This window comes from Orbicella franksi, chromosome 3 (genome assembly GCF_964199315.1).
Source record: "Orbicella franksi chromosome 3, jaOrbFran1.1, whole genome shotgun sequence".
NCBI lineage: Eukaryota > Metazoa > Cnidaria > Anthozoa > Scleractinia > Merulinidae > Orbicella > Orbicella franksi.
The window spans coordinates 11789445-11807805 of record NC_138147.1 but is presented as its reverse complement, the minus strand read 5'-3'; the positions used below and the strand labels follow the sequence as shown (position 1 = coordinate 11807805).

General features: G+C 42.2%; 1 pseudogene across 1 annotated transcript in view; it reads right to left on the bottom strand.

Moving 5' to 3' along the window:
- Positions 1–18361, bottom strand: part of LOC145481258 (sacsin-like) — a 35760-nt pseudogene that overhangs the window by 4639 nt on the left and 12760 nt on the right. The window contains exons 6-7 of the transcript XR_014048608.1: positions 12295–12872; positions 277–11263 (exon numbers count right to left, since the gene is read on the bottom strand). The product of XR_014048608.1 is annotated as a sacsin-like (transcript). The remainder of the gene's footprint in view (positions 1–276; positions 11264–12294; positions 12873–18361) is intronic.

Genomic DNA, 18361 nt, shown 5'->3' with positions numbered 1-18361 from the left:
TTGATATGTATATGCTATGGCCTGTTATTATGGTGTTGATTTCAATCTCGCACTTTAGACAATTTTACTGAGAGCGAAAATGTTTTTAAGTAAACATTCTCTGAGGCTTAACGCCAGTAAACCATCGAGCCAGGACTCTTGGTACTCAAATGGTATTCTGTCTCTCAGGCATTCAATGACATTTAAACCGTTTTCTTTCCAATCGTCAATTCTAACACGAGGTAATGGGCCTGTAACGAGCTTAGGCAGATGTAGGTTAAGCGGAAGCTTGCTTACCTGGTGGCACTTGAAACACGCCCATTCATAGGATGGGTTGTCAGCCGCCAAGTCTTTGTCAGCAGCCTTGAGGTCGGCTCTCGCTTGTCTAAACCAGCGGCGTGCCTCACCTGGTTGAGGATTCTTCTTACAAAAACTTGGGGGAATGACTGTTGTTGAGCCGTGTAACGCCGACGTCACTTCACGCGATCCAAACCTTTCCAAATAAATTGCCTTGTATTCCTGGCGCTGAGCTTGATGCCTTCGGGCACGCGTTCCCCAGAAATCAAAAAAAGTTTCGTAATGGTTTGGTTTTGTGCTTCCAGAGCCCTTCCTCCTTGTGCGTCGTGCCTTGTTGCTCTCCAATCTTGCCAACTCATCCTGAAGGTGCTGGAAAACATCCTGGCAGAATGCTTGGTCTTCAAGCGTCTTGTCTGGGTGCCACTGTAAGAAGAGTCTCTTCACGATTTTTCTTCTCCTTTCCTCTGGTAATTGCCATGCCATTTCGAGCACTTCTGTGATCTGTGCCAAAATCTTCGTTTTGTCTTTTGTTTGGGAGGAGCTTCCTGCTTCTTCACAGAACTGAAAACGGTGAAATTTGTACAAATCAGCCGATTCGGCAACCCTTTTGTCATGGCCTATATTCACTGTGTATAGTTTTGTGTAGACAGTGGCACCCTCGCAATTTGTTTCCTCGATTATTATGGCATAGATGAAGGTAGCATCTCCATTCTCTTTGCTCAGACTGGGATCATCCAATTCCAATGCAACATATTCTCCAGGTGTGAATTCTTCAAATGCTTCGTTTAAGAGATGGTGATCTTCAATGGGAATGAAATTTCCCGGCTGTGGCAACACATTGCTTTGTGACGCGTCGTATGAGTCATCTTGGCGAATTTTCATGGTGTCCAGGATTGACCATATCTCAGTGGGATCCGCGCGCAACATCTCTGGAATGAACATAACTGTGTGCCGTAACAATCCTTCGCAGGCTTCTGAAATCACTTCCGTTAAGGCCAAAGATATGTTGCCAAGAGTTGCATCCTCCTCTGCAACAATATAGACCTTCCAAAGAACTTTACCGGCCTTCGAAACCTTATCTACAAAAAGTGGCACTTCCGTTTCACTGCCTGGAATAGGAATTCCCTCGTACATCAGCTTGGTTTCAATTCTGTTCATCCCAAGAAACTCGATGTTTTTTAGTCTCTCTTTTACAGAAGCGATGACAGTATCGTCCAAATTTCCACTTTCATGGTTTGCATGACGAATAAGCCTTAAGATTGCATGACAGAATTGTTGTGAGCCGAGCTGTTTTGTCAAGGAATCAGCGACGCTCAGCTGAACAGGTGAACTACCACGACCGATCGAATCCTGATTATCAACAAACTTCTCCTCCACCACATCAGACAACACCTTCGGGCGACAATCAGTTGGAAGACGCATGATGTAGTCCTTGTAGTTCATGGATGAAGTAAATTGCAGTTCTGCCCTCTTCAGATCCACCAAAAATAGTTGCTTGAAATGCTGCAGCCGACTTTGATACTGAGGCGCGTCGTCGAAGATCAGGTCCGTCGACTTGTGCAATGTAACTTCAGAAGTGCCACTGGGGCTCCTACTGTGTGGACACAATGCTGGCAAGTATAGTTTTAGGAGATCAACATTTTTCTCTGAATCCTTTAGCAAGCTTTCAAAGAGGCCCCTAACTGCTCGCATGGAACTTTGGATCTCGTTCGGATGCAGCTTATTTTCTTGACACTGATCATGTAGCATTTCCAAAACCATCGCGTAGTGGGATGATTGTACGGACTTTGAGCAGCCAAGGTGATGAAACAGCTGGTGAAACTCTCCAAATTCAGGAGGAACGCGAAAAAGAAATGGTGATATCTCGTCTCTCTCGAGCAGTTCGAGTACAACCTGTTTAGCTTGCACGAGCCTTGTACCTTTCTCAACCAAAACGCACGGTGCACTTTCAAGACCGCCTTTTACATTACTTTCAGTGATAACTTTGTCCTGCAGCAAAGTGTAAATCTTTCTCATGACTGATCTTCTCGTCGCAATCTGTTCTTCTGGCACTTTGGTGTCGTTCTGCTTTGCCAGATGATGAGAGATTCTGATACAGTGAGCCGTAACCAGTTCTAGCGTAGGATTTGAGAGAACATAAAGTTGCGGAAGATAAAAGGCACCTCCAAAATGAAAACTTGGATCTGCCCACTTAGGGAGCAGATACGCTGTCGTCCATACAGCTTCAGCATGGTCAGACACCACAGAGCCTTTAAAAGAAATGTACGGAGTTTTGCCGTCTTCTCTTTCACCAAATTGTGCATGTAGATTTAGAAGGTCTTCCCGTACAGGATCTGAGACCACAAAACGAACACCACAAACAGCTTGCAGCAGACCCTCACTCAGTACTTGAGATCGACTGAAAAGATGGGAGACCAAAACCTTGGACTTCTTGTCTGTTGTATCAGTACGTTGCGTGACCGCTTCGTGCGCAACCTCAGCGGTGAATCTCTTAAAATGATCGCACGAGACTTCACATACCATCCCAATCTTCTTCATAAACAGAAGCCACCAGTCTGAATTGAAAGGTTCACTTGGAAACTTGTCCCCAGAAAGCATAGCCTTGAAAACGTCATTACGTGGGTCATAGAAAGAATTTGCTTTTCTCAATGTTCCATTCTTTGTGGTAATGACTTCCTTGTTTTTTAGGCAGTCGGTCAGTCTCTGTTCATCGTGGTCGTTCAGCAAAGTGCTTGTGAAAACTGAATCTCGGATGTACTTGAGGTGCGTTTCCCTTGCCTCTCTGCTGAAAACGTTAAAGTTTGGCAAGATAAACTCACAGTACACATTCACTGAGGATATGCTGTCAAACGATAGATATTTGTACAAGTTAGAGAGATCTTGCATACATTCCAGGAACAACACCTTGACTTCACTTTCTAGCTGATTCATTTCAATCCTGGGTATTCCACTCGGTAAGAGGCAAACGCTTCTTTGGTCATCAATAGCGACAAGACCACCATGTGTTGTTAGATAAAAGGGTAGCTTTCTCAAGATATCTTTGCTAGAAGGCATGGACTCTAGGCTGTTTAGGTTGTCACAAAAATACTTCAAGATGGTCTTGCAACCAGATCGATCCAATTTTCCTTGCAAGGAGCGTGGTTTCCTCATCATTCGGCTGTGAAGTGCTGTAAGAAGTGATACTGGTTTTAAAGGAGATGCCACAATACGCCGCGGAAGATTCATGTATTGGGGTGAGCTGGGAAGTGTAGTACAATTTAGCTCGGGTAGCCCAAGGCTCCTAAGAGCGCGACCAAGCGGGCGTGAACAAGCAAGCGTGGCCTCGATATTCGTGAAATCAAGCACAGACTCTGCCAGTTTCAAGGGCACCAGGAAGTCATCTGCGACTGGACTTGAAACATTCAAGAAGTTGTCTAACGGTTCCGTTGCCGGAAGAATGCTCCAGCTAGACAAAGGTACTAGTACGTCTAAAGTGCAGCTCGGCTCTGAATAGCTTTGAGACGTACCCACGACCTCCTGAAGGAAACCCCATACTCTGGAAATCCAGTGGCGGGATGGCTCCGTCTTCTTATCTGGGGACCAGCTGACGTAATCTTCACCGTGGTACAAAGATGGTAATGCTTTAGGCAAGTTTCTGGAAAAAGCTTTGACGTCAAATGGTTGGAAGACAGGGGCGTCACCGCTTGCGCCGCCTTGAAAGATATCTCTTTTTAGTCGCTCATGAACAAACATCTCCTGACAATGTGGCAAAATGTCGTAGTAATCAGAAAGGAATTTTGGATCTTCAAGATCAAACACACGAAGGATGTTGTCTTGCGTAAGAAGTAAGGGAAGGCCTGATAAATGCGTGCAGAACTGTTCTTGATCTTTGCAGTAGGCAAGCAGCAGGGAAACGCCAATTTCGTTTCTGAACGGAGTTTCGCTAACAACGACTGGTAGTGGTCCAATCCTGCAAAAAGAATCTTGGCTACTGAAGGTCTTCAGAAAATCTACTACCGACGCAGGAGATACGCAACGGGCATTCACTCCAGACTGCACCAAATTATGAAAAACAGACAACGAAAAGTTCACCAGATTAAAACCTGCTTGCACCAATATTTCGGCCACACTACTAATTTTCCTCTTTGTTCTCCTCCTCTCTCTAGTTTCTTCAGCTTCTAGGTTGTTAAAGAATGCTTGATCGTTTCCTGTGCCCGTCGGTGGAAACCATTTCAATTCTGCTTCATGTCTGCGAGTCGAGCTACGAACCACCGGCAGGAGTGGAAGTTGCTTGTTGTTCATCCCTTGATACACTGATTTAACTAACGGGTTCCAGGGCGAATCTTTGCTAGAAAATGTTGGGAACAACTTTTCATAATCCTGGAGGCGTCTAATCAAATCGTTTTCGTTACAACTCGATCTGCCTGGGTCAGGGCTTTGCAAGACTGGCGGCTGATAGCAGCTCCTCACTTCATCTAGAAGTGTTAAGTAACAAGACGCGATTACATCAGCCAGCAAACTATTGTTCCAATCGCTTCGATATCCTCCAGTTTCATCTCTCCATAAATCTCGTCTGGCCTCGTGGCCAAGCGCAAAGTGGCCATTTATGTGGACTGGGAGATCAGTTTTAACAGGCAACGGAAGAAAACAATAGGCTTTCTTTTTCCTCTCCACTGCTGCCCTTCTCTTTGGCTCCTTTTTCAAAAGACAAGCAACGCCACCCAAGGGAAGCAGCGCAAGGTCTTGCCTTCTGAAAGCTTCGGGAATGCTTTTTGCAACGCTGTTCTCAAAACCAAACTTCTGAACAATGAACCAGTTTTCCTCGTTTCCCACATTGTCGCACAAGGTCATAAAGTAGGAACATTGTTTTGATCCGTCGTTGAAGGGCAGCGACTCTCCTTCTCTCACCAGTTTTCCAATCTTCTTTATGTAGCTGGCGAATTGAAGTCGCTTGCGTGCATCTTGCTCGGATATCAATGCTTCCACACAGTAAGAGTTCGCCACTTGCCCATTGTCATCGATGTCGCACAATGTGATCTTCTTTACGTTGTTTACAAAAAGAAGGACTTCAAAGTGCTCACTTTTAAGCGCTTCCATCATTCCTCTCACATCTTTCAGCTTAACTGGAACTTTTGACAACTTGGATGTTTCCGCCATCTCTTGTGTTCTGAGTGGAAATCGAAACATGGTTGAATCCTCTAAGGTGAAATGCTCCCCTAGGTAGCACGAAAATACATCTGGAAACGTTTCTTTTAGCTTTGCTGTATCTGCGTACATTCTGCCTGGTTCCTGGGGATTAGCATCAGGGACGTACCGGCAATGTGGATCAAACACACACAAAACGTCACCGATCTCGTCCCCTTTGGACATGAACGAAGGAACGTCTGTAAGGTGGTAGACAGCATTGAAACCGACCCCATACTGGCCCGTCTTGCTTGGATCGTCTCCCTTACTGCCCTCTCCAAGGTTCTGTATTCCTTCAAGGTCGGATTTTGTGAAAGGCTTGTTGTTGTACACACACAAGGCAGGGCCCTGCAGAGGCTCCCAACAGGTCTCAAATATCCGCTCCTTGGGATGGCTGCGGGGATCCAAAATAAAGCAAATCTCAGTTGCCTGAGCGTCATCTGCATTCTGCAGGAGTTCTTTCAATAGTTCGTTCCCACATGGATAAGCCTTCAGGATGCGTTTCAAGCGATTTGTTAGTTTTTCCCTTTGCCCAAAAGATATTCCCAGTGCATGACGCCGCAAAGCCTCTTCTCTCCTTGTCTTTACTCCTAATGCAACACCTGTCGATTGAGGAATCTTGGAATAGACAAACTGAATGCCCGTTTCCCCGGAAATCCAAGAGCAGTCTTGAAAGCAAAGTTCTTTCACTAGTTTCATTACTCCGTTTGAATTCGGAAGATAAATGGATTCCCTCTTCTTATCTGTTGTAATACAGGACTTGGACTCCACCAGTGAATCTTCTAATTGAGTAGAAAGGGTAACTGCAACAGCAAGCGTCCGTTTGTCCAGTTTCCTACCTTCAAAACGTTCCTTGATGCGCTCCAAAGCGCTAATGAAATCTTCTGCCTCAAAAACATCTCTTACTCCAGTTGCTTTCAAAAGTGTGGAACACAACCTAGCCAGTTCTTCGGGAACCTTGTAAAGGAAAGGAGGGCAATCAGCATTTAGCTTGAACGCTATTTGCTTTGGACACAAAAACTCATCTCCAACAAGAATGAAACGTTTCCCCTTGAGGCAATCTACTATCTTGGTTTCATTCTTCTTGAGAGCCCCTTCAAGAAATTTGTAGGACTCGATGCACACTTTTCTGATCTCGTCGCTACCAGCGATGCCTAAGCTTGTAGACACAGCCTCATTTAGTTGGTTGATCGCATGCTTGACTGTAGGCTGATTCCTGTTTAACTTCAGAAAGTCTTTGACTTTAGGTGGCATGGACACATTTACTATTGCTTCAGAGCAACACACTAAATACAAGTGTTCTCTTAAATAGACATCCGCCGGTGACACCAGGACTTGATTGCTTCCATCTTGTAACTGGTCGCCCATCCATGTGAGCGGAAACGATTGTGGCTTCTTTTGAACTGGAATAAATTTTGCCCTTAAAATCCTGGTTTGAACCTGGGACTCAATATATTGACCGCTACGCTTCAGTTTTTTCTCTAAATAGCCTATCAAGTTTTCACTTCTCTCAACTGCTGCGTCGCTGTCATTTTTATTCAAAATGCAAATGCTCTCTGCCCTTTCTGCAACGTCAGGCCAACAGATATCATCTGTCAACATTCCAAGCCTCTCAAGCTTAAACAGCCGTGTAGGATTAAGAAACGTCTCCTGACTGCCGTGCGGAAACCTTTCATCTACTGGACAAAAAAGCAATCTTGCCTCTCGTTTTGGAGAGACCAGTTCTCTTGGAAGTTTAAGTGTTTTCCCGAAAGGGGAAACCGGAATGCAGGCATATGCAGCCAGAAAGCCATCAAACTTTTCACTTTTGTCATCTAATGCGTAAAGTACTAAGTTGTTCCTTAACTGAGGGGGCACAGAAGCAATTTTCGGGAAGAATAATTCACGATAAAACCTGACCTCATCATAGCATCCAGGCTGGATCTTTGCTGCCAGACCACACTTTTCAAACGACTCGTACACGTCGGCCGGGAGATCCACAACAGCTTTACTGCCACTAGCTAACGCCTGAAAAACCTCGAACGCAATATCTCCGATAAGATCATCAAGACGGAACTTTGGGTGGAGAAAACAAACGTCATGGATTCCGACCCATCTGCAGCCACTCGCAAAGAGAGGGAGACTCCTTGTAACAAGGCGCCCATAAAATGAACGTACAAGAGGCTCACAGGCTTTTTGGACTTCACAGTACTTGGGCCACAATGAATGGAACTGATACGTGTTCCCAGGAGCTTCTGTAGCTGGCTTGACGTCTTCAACAAGATCAAGATATGCTGAACAAACACAGTCTCTCAAGAGAACGTCATTCCACCCTGAGTCAAAGCTAGGTTTGTCGTCTTCCGATTTCTCTTTCAAATTACGCCTGTTAGAAGTAACTGCGAAAGCTCCATTGACGTGTACAGGCAGACCACTATGGATTGGAAGTGGAAGGTAACAAAACAAAGTCCCTGTGTCAGTTGATTGACAAACAGGTATCGAAATGGGAGCATTGTGGTTAGTCAGTTGAACCGCAACTCCAGCTGACGGAACAAGACTTTTGGCTTTGTTTTGAATCGAGAACTTCATTGCCTCGCCAGTGCCCATTGACGATGCCACCAGCCACGTCTCAACAACGGATTGTGAGTGAATTTCGTCTTCAAAGAAACGGTTACCGGCCTCTGTAACAGTGCTTTTCACGTTGAGTTGAAGTGCAGATCGTAGGAACTCAGTGCTTGAAGTATTGGAATCTGAAGCACACGTCGCGACCTCAGATGACGCTTTCAGGAAATTGCACTGCTTCAAAAAGAACTGTTCTTCAATGCCCAGATTTTGAGCAGCAGTGGATAAGGTGAATGGGACAGACAACTCTCTCAAGATCCCATTCTTTGATAACTCTTTGGTAACCTCAAAAATGAGCTTAGGTTGTGGCTGCTCTGAGGAATCTTTGGGCAAATGAAAGATGCTAACGCTGCGTACATTTTGTGTGAAAAGTAGCAGCGATCTGGCCCCACGAATGAATAGCCTCAGTAATTCTTTCATTTGCTTGAAGTCGTAAGGAAGTTGCTTGATTTCACTTCGTATGGCTTGTCCTTTGGTTCGCAAAGGGAAACGAAACAGCGTTCCCTGAAAGGAGTTGTCATCTTTATCTAGACGAAGGTCGCAACCAAAGATGCCATTGAACGGTTTGAACTGATTTCGGAACTTCCGCAAGTCCTTTACATTCTTATTTGTGTCGATTTTTATACCTGGTTTACTCACATTCCTGATTTGTTTTCCCAGGTAGAAGGTGTTGGGATCAAAAACCATGAAATAATTTCTACTCACAAGCATGGGTACATCAGTTAGGTTGTACACTGCGTTGAAGCCAAGGCCAAACCTTCCAATCTTGTCAGTGTCCTCTTCTTTCATTGCTCCGTTTAGTTTTGTTAAGTTTTCAAAATCTTCATTTCGGAACTCGGCATCATTGTACACCCACAGGGCAGCGCCTTGGCATTCCCTCATTCCCTCGTCAATCAGACAGGTCATGGCGTCTTCATTAGTCCGTTCGTCATACAGGAAGCTGACTTCAGTGGCACCAGCGTCGTCTGCATTTTGAATAAGTTCTTTTGGCACCGCAAATCCATCGGTGTAGTCTTCTAAAAGAAGTTTGTTGAGTCTGCAAGTTAGTTTTTCCTCTTGACCAAATTGTTCTCCCACTTCTAGCTCGTCGGGATCCAGCATTGAGTTACTTAGCGTTCGAACACCGAAAAACTCTGCTGTGCTGTTGTACACGTAGGGATGGACGAGGAAATGGGCTGTGTCTTCATCATCAGTTTCTGATTGCAGCCACTCACGTTCACAGTACATGCACTCCTCAGGTTGTGCAAGCCTGACAAAGGCATCTTCTTTCACGTACGTTGGAATAAGAACTTCTTCTTTAAATTGCAGGGACAGCTCATCACCATTACTCTGTAACTTATTCAGGATAGAAACGGATAATTGCAGGTCGCTTTCCACGTCAGAGGCTTCAGCACGATGATCAGGACGGTCATACTTCTCCTTTATCAACCAAAGGACGCGACGCAAAACGGAGGCTTCACACTTTGCCTCGATGCCAAACTTCAAAAACAAATCACGATACTTCCGTGTCTCGGTTGGAAGGAAGGAAATGTATGGAGAGAGATCAGGTGACGGCTTTTCGGCAAGCATAACAGAGGGAGCCGAAAATCCATCTCCGTTCCAAATCCAGCTGGAGTTCTCCATTCCCTGAAAGGCTTTACTGACATCAGCATGATCTGCATCAGTGAGGAAAGAGTAGGTGTCTTGCACTATCTCCATATAGAGTGACTTTTCGTCTTGTTTGTAACAATTTACTACAACACTTAAATGCTTAACAACGTCAAAAGCATGGGGATTTTCGTTCCAGCCAAAGTAGCTGGCTAATGGACTCGATGATTCTGTCTCGGCAATGGGCTTTACTGTTCCAATAAGATTAACCTTTTGTGCACTCTTGACGTCTGTGGGTCTGAAGAATTTGTTCTTTGAATTTACTTCTCCCCAGAAAGGAAGACTGCTTGGAAAATGGTCGGGTTTTTGTCTCATGATACATACCCAAGGTATTTCTCGAAGCAGGTCTCCCAGTGCTGTTCCATTGACGGTCTCTCTAAGCCTTCTCGGCTGCCTTTCTAAATATGCCATCACTGCACCGCATGCATACTTGAAACTTCAGGAATTCTTGTGGCACTTTGATAGAGTTCTTGGGCGGTGATTTTTTCCTCACTTTTCATACCAAGCTTCTCCAGAACTGCAAGGACTGAAGACTTATTGTATTGCTCTCCGAAAGGGAAAACGTCTTCTTCAGCTAAAATGTCCCGCAGCAGCTCGTTCCTTGGATCAAAGAGATCCAGCGCTGTGACACGACCTCCACCGGTTGGCACAAACCGCAACGCTTTCATTTCCGCTTCAAATCTGGTACGGTCACCAACGTAGACGTCATACCTCTTGATCACAAAAGCCATAAGTCTGTCGATTTCTTCATTTAGATAGGCTTGGTTCTGAACGTGTGGAAATATCCCCTCAAGCAGAAAATCAGTGGTGTTTAGGATTGTGATGTCCAATAAACGAGCCATCCTACTGGAGTCTTCATCCTTAATGTCAATGAAAGGCATTTTGGGACTCACTGGAAACTCGCCTGCATCAGCTGGTGCTGCTTGCAGGCCTTGCCCCTTTGACACGAATTCTCTTGAATTACCAAAGGTTTCGAAAATGGGAAGACAAAGAAGAGTATTCTTTTCTTCAGAACTTAAGGATGGGGTCTTGGCAATAAACTTTCTCAAGGAACGTTTTTCATTATCAGTGACTTTCTCCAGCAAGATCGCTGAGTGCATTCCTTCACCCATTTCGAAGGAAGAAACTTTCATGGCTTGTAAAATGCCACTGACATATGGTGGCTGGACAAATGTTCCCAGAATAGCGGGATGGTTTTTCAAAAAGTCAGGGAAATCTTCCATGACTAACACACCCAGACGTGTCAGGACTTTACACAAAGTTTGATCGAGGACGGCACTACCCAGCCGTCTAACGACAACTTTGGAAGGCTTCTTCAGCTTTGTTAGTGTGACAGGAAGTTTCTTGAAGTCAAGCGGAATCAAGGGGAGATTTTGTAGCTGACACAGTTCTTCTTCCGTTGTGAAATGTTCTCTGAGGTAATTCCACAGGAAAAGGAGCCACTTCTGTGGTGGCTGGTTGCGAGTTTCATCGTCAGGGTGCCATTGAACCTTGTCGCCATTTATCCAATTAGGTGGCAGTGATTCCCGAAGCTGATCAGGTAAATGATCTTTGCGAAGGAGTTCTAGCTGAGTGCATCCTGCAGAGAGATCAAACACTCAACATTGTTCCTGATGTTTAAAACGAAAATTCGACTTCTTAGCAATTACTTCTTTTCCTGAAAGTATACAGAAACATAAACATAGGATGGCTATTTCAGGCACAAAATATGTGTTGGGCTGTACATGTCAGCTCGGAATAATCAGCAACAATGTCAGAGAAAAAAAGTAAGAAACGAAAGAATGCCATTCTCGGCCCACAAATCATGGACTTTTGACGAACGTTACAATAATTAACGTTTTCAAGCCTTCGGAGGCATTGTTGTCTTACTGACAAAGCAAGGTCAGTAGGTTGAATTAACAAGGGTCCATTGTTGGAGATGTGGCTCATAACAAAACACAACCGGCGAAGATAACAAAATCATACAACTCATCTAGGAAAATAATAGTCGATCCGTTCCGCTAAGAAAAACAATTTTCGAAGACTTATCATGCTTTCTACAATTTGAGTATAAATGTTTCACATAGAAATCTTCCCAAAGGTCGTCTTAGTTTGCTAAAGAAACATATTAAACGCTTTTCCTTGAAACTAAAACGAAAACATCTCGATCTGTTCTTCTTGACTTTCAATATAATTCAAGAAAATGCAGTGCTACTTAGAGTAAGATGTGTCTTACATCTAGGTGAAAGGACTGCCAGGTGTGAAGACATCAGCAAGGAAATGTCATTTCTTTTGATTTCTTGCGTAAATGAAATTCTCTTTCTTTTTACCTAGTTTACCAACACGGCTTTTAAATAGCTTTCAAGACGCCTTCAGAACTCTATTTCGTGTATGTCAACTAGTATGTCTCTTGTGAAAGCCAAATTTTGGTGGATTCAGTAGAATAGGGTCATACTAAGAAATTGTAATAACCTCAGCCTGAGAATTCACGAACAGTTTTCTTTTCTGATTAATATCAACTTGGATGAACGGAAAAAAACCGATTTTTAGCTGTTATTAGTTAGAGTCGGTATTTACAAATGACTCCAGCTTATAGTAACTAAAGCGTAAACCACCATATCAAGGAAATACCTTTCTCTGCAACTTCCTGTAGCTTTCTTAAAATGCCTCTGTCAACGTCCTGGGCAAGAAGTCGGTGTCGTAAGCCAGGTAGAAGCTCTGCTGGATGCTCTGGTGGTGTCATATAAATGGCAAATTCATCTGGATTTCTAAAAGATGTAAATGTCCCATCAGAGAGAGGCAAAAGTTCCAAGCCAAGCAGCTGGAAAAACATCTCATCTTTAAGAGCAAACTTGAGGAGGCACAACTTCTCTGTTCGTCCTAACGTCACATAACACGATGGGGTGTTCTTGAGAACAAGTCGTACAAAGGAGGGATCGACCTCTGAGATGGCAGGTGTATGGCAGGTGATACACTGAATCACGTGGTCGGGTACAGTAGCGACGTTTTGACGGGCTTGAAACAAAACTTGTCGAAGCAGCTCTCTTGGGTCGTCTTCATGAAGTCTGTCAAAGATAGCCTCCCCGATGTCAAGCCATTTCCCTCCTGCGGCTTCTGTGAATATGACGGGGGCGCTGCATAGAAACTTTAACAGAGGAACTTGCAGTCTTTTCCAGGTTGGTTCAATGCTGGTGATATCTGGCCATGCCCTGTTTGATAGAAAAATCCCAATGTAATGACCACAAAAAACTAAGAAGTTAAAGTAGGCACAACTTTTCCTAACACTGACACTCTCTAGTGTTCTTTGCTTCCCAGAGAACCAAAATGGCGCGCAAGATAAGGAGTCATAACGTAACGAGAAAGTGAGAAAACCATGTCACGGACGAGCTTTTGTTCGTTTTAAATTATCTTTAAAGTATCGTTATCGTTATCGTTATTGTTATTGTTATTATTGTTATTATTATTACTACAAGTGAAACCGGAAAACTAAATTATAATTATTCTACACTATACAAGTTCTCATATTTAAAAATATTAAAAAGTTTCCGTTTTTAGTTTGTCTTCTGTTTGGCACATTAGTGAGGTGATTCCTCACATTTGCATTGCGCATTCTTACTGCGCATAATTTATGGCGTCATTAGCTCGCGTTCGTGCACGCGCACATTGAACACATGGCGGATTTGCCTTGATATTGAGTTCTGTCAGTTGAAAAATGGCTACAGCTCACTAACGCGCTCGGGCACCCCAATTTTTTTCCAGTCATTTTAATCAACTAATCATTAGCTTTGCGTGAGAAAAGACTGATGTGATTTCTATTGGTGAAAATTGAATAAATAAGGAAAATAGCAGCTGCACTGTAGTCTTTTCTATTTTGCAGTTTCATAGCCGTGGCAAGCAATTTGGGTCCAATATTTTAACAAGGATTCAGCTGTCTCTCAAAATCAAACTCAAAAAGTTTATTTGTGTCCGACACAAGTATTGACTGTAGTTTGAGGCGTGTTTTCATGAGTCTGGGCTCACAAAGAGTTTACAATAACTTGGAATGCGTTCTTGTAATAGGCATTAAATAATGCTAAAATGGGACATTTTTAATGCCTCACCGCTCCTTCACGAGCATGGGCACCCCCTATTTTATTTTATAATTAAAGTTCTCATATGATAAATATTCAGTGGACAAAGTTTGAACAGAAACCTATTGGCAGTTTTATTTCAGGGGAATTACCTTCAATATAGAACATCGCGGTCCTAGGGTGTCCCAAATTTGTAATGAAAGTTGCTTAATCTATTTTCCTTTCAGCCACACATAGAAAGTCACTGTATTGTGCAGTTCAGTCCCAGAAATACAGTATTCATACCTCCGCCACGGAAGGTCAATGGAAATTGTAAAGGGGAGGGGAGTGGCAAAACCAAAAGTTTTTAAAGACATGTATAGAGTTTAATTGAAAATTCCTCTGGGCTGGGGCCGTTGCTAAACATATGTCCAGAAACGCAAGTTGATGACATTCATTCCCTTTATGATAGACATCACAAAGTGTCTCCTGGCGCTAATCCTTACCTTAACGTAAGCAATTCAGTCAAACATGAAGTTATATGGAAATTACAATTAGTTGTTTGTAATGCGAAGTAGCTGAGGTCCCAGTTATTTGCATTTCTTGACATAAGTGCGTTGCAAACCAAAAAACCTTCCATGGGTGAGGTATGCATATTTTATTACATAGACACGAGTGTTTTGATGGAAAATACACCACTCGTAAAATTCATACGGAACCACATCGGGGACTCGAGTGGCGTATTTTCCAAATCCTCACTAGTGAAAATATCGATGATTCAACTGATATCAGGTTTGTCTCTTAAATTGTACTTAAATTCGTCGGCGTACGATCGAAACATCTTCGGGTCTTCCTCGAAAGTCTTCGGCAATCTTCGGAAATTTTCGGAAAATGTTCGGCAACGTTCGTGTGACCTTCGGACAAGTTTTAGCGAATCTTCGGAAATCTTCGGAAAGTGGTCGGAAGTCGTCAGAAAATCGTCAAAAACGCCGTCATCAGTATGTCTATATAATAAAAAGAACATTACACGTTAGCTTGAAGATATGAATTTTATGTTCTCGTGGCAAGAACAATATCTCACTCGAGTTCTTGCCACTCGGACATAAAATTCATATCTTCTCGCCACCGTGTAATATCCTCTATTTCTAGTACCACATTAAAAGACACCAGGAACTACATGGTCACTGGTTTGCTTCACAGGTTACCCTCACTACTAGCATTAGCAATTATATTTTCATGTATCTGTTAAACTTCACACTCCTTTTGGGAGTACAACATCATGTCACATATGACACAAGTACCAATAGGTTGCTAATTTTCTTTAGATAGTTTCAATGCAAAATGTAAGGTGCAGGCCATCTCATTCTTGTGAGGTCAACTAAACCTTTTTTTTGTGCCACAAATTAGGCTTAATCAATTCTGGCAGTAACCACATATTCCAATTACATATAATTATAATTATATATTTTAATTAAAAGCAAATCCACTCTGTAGTTACAGGCCTATATGTACATATTTCCTTTGTTGTGTTTGTCAATGTCAGCACATAATAGACTAATGGCACTTAAGAAAAATTGTTTTCATGCAAGCTATCACTGTTAGGTGTCAGTGGCATATATGTATATACCTTATCAACATGTCATAATATTATTAATTGTCCTCCCTTGTGAACAAGCAAACATAATTATTTTCAAAGACAAATTTGCACCCCCCAAAACAATGCTTGCACAATTCTGCAGTCTTAAACCAAACAATTCAGAAGCCATAGATTAATTCAAGAAAGGCTACAGCTGAATATTAAAATAAAAATAATAAAAATAATTTAAAACTGATCAAAGTTACTGGAGGTTATGGTAATCATCAAACAACAATAAGAGTAAAACAAAACAATAGTTTGAAAGTTGTTTTCTTTAGTAACAACTGTTCAGAGTCAAAGGCACAATTGTGAAAATAGGAAATTGTCCTGTTTGTGCACTTAAGCAAACATATTCTCAAGGACAAATTTGCGCATAAAAAATGCTTGAAGAGTACTGCAGTGTTTAATTCAATACATTTAGCCACCATTAAATAATTCAAGAATGCTAAGCTGATTTAAAACAAACCAACCAATCAAAATAAGTTAAAACTCATGACCAATGTTAGTGGAGGTAATTGTGAACATCAAACAGCAACAATGGTAAAATTAGATAAATCAATCATAAAGAAGTTGTTTTCTGTGATAACAACTTATTTTTTATTTCACTCAGCCTGGCCAGAAAATCTAAAAGCGTACGGTTTCTTGGAAAAACAGGATCAAGGATCAAGGATCACCGATCACCGGATCAAGGATTAAGGATCACAAGGATCAGTTCAAAATAAATCAAATAAATTAAATAAATTAATAGAAATGATGGATTGCTCCCCAACGTGACTCAGTCGAGATCTCTCGTCTGCTCAAGCGAAAATAAGAGAATATAGGCGAAATCGGCACAGATATAATGACTATAATATATATAAATATACTTAATACTGAAAAAGCCATACCACTTTGTGGAAGTGTCAATTTTCGCCTACCGACTAGCTCCGATCTACTAAGACAGCTATTGAAGACTGATAGCTACAGAGCGGGTTCACTTGTGCATATGCTATGTTGGAGAAGAAGTAACAAACGGTTCAATTCACATGTAATTTCTAAATTATCCCGAATGTCGGTATGTGATTTGCGTATCTGACTTCCGGTGCAATTTCAAAACACGAAGCCGTTTTTGGTGACTGTCGGAGTGAACAACAAATTTTCAGCTGCTTTAACTTCATCTCTTCAAATTTTCACTGACCTCATATTCTTAAAGGAAAAGCAGATGGAATGCATCTGAAGAGTCACTTGCTTAGAAGAAGACGCTTTAGTCGTTTTTCCGACGGGATTTTTCTAGAGACGTTGCATCGTCCCGCTGTCAGTTGTTGCTGTGAGACTTGTGAGTCCCCTGGGGCAACAAGTCGAAAATTTCCAGAACACACATTGGAGAATTGAATCAGTTGTTAGTCTTACGCGATTTTTTTTAAAGAGAGTACCTGATAACTAACGAGGAAGAATTGTTTTTTTTTTTGTCACCGATAAGCACAGCAGGCAGAAAGTTTATTTCCATACTTTTGATCACTTCCGATAAAATAAAGGACTTTGACGTTTGCCGATTCTCTGTTTCTCGACAGCTTCAACAGGGGAACCGCACCAACGGTTTGTAAAAGCAGCTGTACTTAAGGTGGCCGAACACAGTTTTCGCGCGCGCTTTTGCTGATACAATTCAGCGCGTGCACAAGGGATTGCAAAAAACAAACACGCCGTCAATAGAGCGATCATTTTATTTCCTCAACAGCCGCACGATATGTGCTATTTTTCTCTATAATTGAACGCAGTGTATTTATGGCTTTAGTCTTTTATTATAGAGATATGCTACAAAAGGTAACGATGCAAAGAACCCAGCAATTTTCAGCTTTTTCTTTGTTACCGAAAAACCCAGTTGAATGCAGCGCATGCGTAGTCAGTCAAAAAATTGCGATTGAATGAAAAATTGCACTCTCGGAAATACGCCTATTTCTCGAGAACCGCTCATTAGAATTTCACGAAATTTGGCACGAAAATACTTTAGGAAATAAGTAACTGGAATATTGAAAATAATTGAACTTTAACAAAAGAAATTCTAGATATTTCAGAGAACATTCAACCAGGGATAATTAAAGATCTCTCTATTAAATTATTAGCAAAATGGTGTTAACTTGTGAGAATCGTTACAAGCTTGTTGCATGCAAATTATAAAGAAAATCTAATGACTAGATTTTCTACAAATAAACAAAACCGATCTTAAAGGCCTGTTTATATTTATTCATGTTGCCATGGCAACGGCACATACGTCAGCTTAACCATCAAAAACCCAAAGTTTGTGTTGTTAACTTGCTTTCTGCCATTTTTGACGACCGAGGGATCAAGGGTTTTAGAGAAAAAGGTGAATGAAACACAGGTATCAAAAACTGTGTTCAGCCACCTTAACTCACGTTCCTCTGCGAGCCGCAAGAATTTCCGGTGATTGATATAGCATATAAACATCGCTGTTGACAGACAGGCGTTGTTTTTTGCCTTTGCCCGTCCGCCGACTTTCGCCCCACCCCCAAGAACACTTGATCGCAAGTTAGATAAGAAACTGTCTATTCTTGATTCCAGTGGGAATTATTAAACAAACTCGCGCGGTACCATCACTTAGATCAGTTTCTATTTCTGTTGAAACTAGTCGTAAAATAAACGGTAAAATCTCATTCGGGATTCAATTTGGGATTTATCACTAAGCTACACCTCCTGGTAAAAGCAGTGATAGAGCTAAAAGCTATGCCTGCGGAATAGTTAATTCCCAATGTAAGCTTTTCATTAATCGATCAAATCTCAAGCATTACGCACTGTCCTTAGCATAACAATAGGTATTCAAACTGACGTAAAGTGAAAATATCGCTTACAAGGCTACCTCCTGGATCCTGGTAATAATAGTTTCTCTTCAAAGTTACAAGCTTAAATTGTCCATGTTGTCATTTGGTGAACTCGCAGCCAGCTTGTTTACATTCTCAAACATTTCTTGGCTCCTTCAATTCTGTTTTAACCAGGGCTCAGTCAATCAACTCAAACCATT